Below are 3,527 nucleotides of genomic sequence, written 5' to 3' on the forward strand. Positions count from 1 at the left end.
TGTGGTATGTTCTGAAGAATTCTTTGTACAACAGCTTCTCGTGATCCTTATTATAGAAAGATATTTTGTTATATTGTGCTGGATTTATTAATTTGTGGATTTAACATACATTCTATCGACATATAACACCCACAAAGTGACCCGACCTTATAAAGTAAATAAAAATAATAAATTATGGCTTTTACATAACGCTACTTTCATGCTAATAGCATGCTCAGAGCGCTCTGGGCCAATCTCGTTTTCCGTTCTACCTTAAGGCGCTCAGTAATCATAGCTCAGCCCGAGTCGGGTGTCGAACCTTGAGCCCCCTTCATAGATTGCCCAACCAAGCCAAGTTCATGCGTACTTAGCATTTCGACCACGCATCACACGGACAAAATAGTGCGGACAAATAGCGCCGACAAAATAGCGCAGACGAAATAAAGCCGACGAAATAGCGCCGACAAAAAAGCGCTAAATTAATCACTAATGATGTGTATAAAAATACGGAGTTAAGCAAGTGAAGGTCCTGGTCAGCACTTTTTATTTGTGGTCTCTATCTCCTTCAATATTAATATATTAATATTATTATACATTAATATATTAATATTCAATATTAAAAGATCTAAAAGTATGCCGCATTTTCAGAGATAAAGAGTACTTTAAAATGTTATCTCATTCTTCATTGAAACATACATGCCATACACAACATTAGTAGAAAGAAGGGTGAAAATGTAACGGCGCCTGGTGATTACATATGCCCAACCTGTGCCCGCAGATGTGCATCAAAAATTGGCCTCTTTAGTCACTCTAGTAGTCGCAAAGGAAAAAGATTGTCTCTCGAGACGTAAAATGCCACAGATTAAAAAAGATGATTTTGAAATGTGGTGACCCTGTTTAAGGTTTAGGTATGATGATAAGTGTGTGTTACATGTGTGTGTTATAGTATAATCAGAAATATTGATTATCTGCGGCATCTTTGATCAAATCAGGGCGTCTCTTTCCGCAAAATTGACAACTTAAAGATGTGTCAGAATCGGTTAAGCTGGCTATCAATTTTCTTATCTCTTGGTTTCTTATAGTTATAATGTTTTTTGTTTGGTGTAATGCACAAATTGTAAGTCAAATTTCCATACGGACAATAAAGATTATTATTATTATGTTTGTTTAATCTCATTTATTCCAACTGCCAAGGTAAATACTGCCTTCGAATAACTAAATAATGCTTGATCTGACTTGATCCTTTACAAAACAATTAGATCAATTAGATCATCCTTATATGACATCAGTTAGGCCAGGTTCACATCAAACTTCACCATCACTTTCACCTATCTGCTGGACCGTTGGGGCACCACACAAGATCTGTTAGTCAAAGAAATGAAAATAAGAGAAAGAATCGGGACAAAATATTTTTTGACAATATTACCTTTGGGAAAAGAAATAATTATTACCTGAAACCATTGACCTGAATCCCTTAACTTGAATACATTGACCTGAAGCCATTGTCCTTAAACCAATGACATGAAGCCATTATTTGCTGATACTTTTTACCACGAATCAATAACTTGTACGTTCAAGACGTTTCTTCAGAAATTAAGCTTACGAGGTCCGAGACCGAAATCCCCGCAGGCTGGCAGAGAATTAGCGGCAGACAGGGTACAAACCCGAAAACATCGTGTCAACTGTCTGGAGCATACCGCACAATGCCCAGGCTTCTATTCAACCTGCCTAATAAAATGTTCATCAACTTTATATTTATTTGATAGACTGTCCCAATACGAAAAGCACTTCTTCTTCGTTCTCATTTATGCGTTGAAGGGTTCAGACGATTAGTCCTATATTTGCAATGAACTGTTCAGTGGGGGGGGGGGGGGGAGGGGCGCTATGTTTTGTACGGGCTTTCGATAGAGTATGCAACTTTAAAGGACATGGGTAGCATTCTTTGGTGATGCTTCACAAGGGCAATCTCACAGTCCCTTATTTTAGCGTCCGGAACATGTGCTGTCCCATTTCGTTGTGTCCGTTTCCGAGACGAAATATTATATGTTGGTCATTTCGTGACAGATTGTAAAAGGCATCGCTTTTTTTAAATTTTATTTCGGGTGAGAGCTGGTCCATTTTTCGTTTATTCTACTCTCTATTTTATTAGGACTTTCTCACAAGCTTTAACGAAAGAGTATTAAAAATAATGCTACTCTTGTTTATTTGCAATGGCTTGGTGTGTGTAATGATGTTTTTCAGTAAATAAGATTCACAGTAAAACAAAAGGCTTAACTAAAGGTGCCACAACGGCGTCCATAAGATAAAATGGAGAGGCTAACAGGGTAAGCCAACCGTAACCTCTTCTGGGCTTCCAAAGTATCGAGTACATTGTATGATGTGAGGACGAACAGAAGTCCTCGCTAAATCTGCCCCATTCGCCGCATCGTTCCTCTAGTTGAGTTGGTGGCCTTCCCATTGTTATGTGGCGGTACAGTGTAGGAATATAAAACAAAAGCAAAATATTTTTTAGAATACCTTTTTCAAAACAAAGCTTATAAAAAGCTTGGCAGGACACATCATATCCAAATATATCTCAATACCACTACTCTTTTTTCTAAAAAAAAATAAATAGTTAATTGATTTACTAATTTTCTTTTATTGATTTATCTATTGGCTTCAACTTTGATCAATGGAATAAAATTTCAACTTGATCTAATAAAGGGAAGTGGGAGAAAAAAAATGTAAAGAAAGCCTCCCAGACAGAAAAAACAGACAGACGGAGTGAGTTAATATAAGCTATGTAAAAAAATCTACGCCGGGCAGGAGGGCACAGGCCGTGGCATAAGTGAACATGAGACGACAGTTAACTGGTGAAATGAAATAACCAACTAATAGCAGGTACCCTTTAGACATGGTTGGACTAAGAGGCGCCCAAAGATTTCGAAATTAAAAATCCTAGTCTTCATCGACCGGAGGCCACGGGAAATCTGTAATAAGTTATAAAATGGTTTAATTTAATAATTTATACACCTAGAATTAGCGCGGGTCCTATGAAAGTGCGAGTCCTATGAAAGTGCGAGTCCTATGAAAGTGCGAGTCCTATGAAAGTGCGGGTCCTATGAAAGTGCCGGGTCCACTGCGGTGGCATAGTTTGCAGTGGCCCAAAGCCAGCCTTGCGAAATTGCGGTGCATGCTAAGCCGGCGGTCAACTAGTAAAGTATATTACGATAGTTTAGACCAGTGGTTGCCAAACTTTTAACTTGACGGAACACTTCGCTTAATCTGAGTATTTAATTGGAACACTTTGCTTATTTTTTTAAGAAAGGTTAATTTACGGTTGGCCTACTAGTTAATTATTTCAGTAGTTTGTGGAACATTATGGTTCTGCGGGAAACAGTTTGGAGAACACTGGTCAAGACTAAACATTTAGTTTGAATTTCACGCATGAGCGTGAGCGTATCTTAGATTATCTAGCTGCAGTCAATTCTCATAAAACATGATTTACTTTTGAAAACTAATCTCCATCTCCCTTGATAGATTTCATCCAGTTCGGTCCGCACTCCTTG

This window comes from Biomphalaria glabrata, chromosome 13 (genome assembly GCF_947242115.1).
Source record: "Biomphalaria glabrata chromosome 13, xgBioGlab47.1, whole genome shotgun sequence".
Classification (NCBI taxonomy): Eukaryota; Metazoa; Mollusca; class Gastropoda; family Planorbidae; genus Biomphalaria; species Biomphalaria glabrata.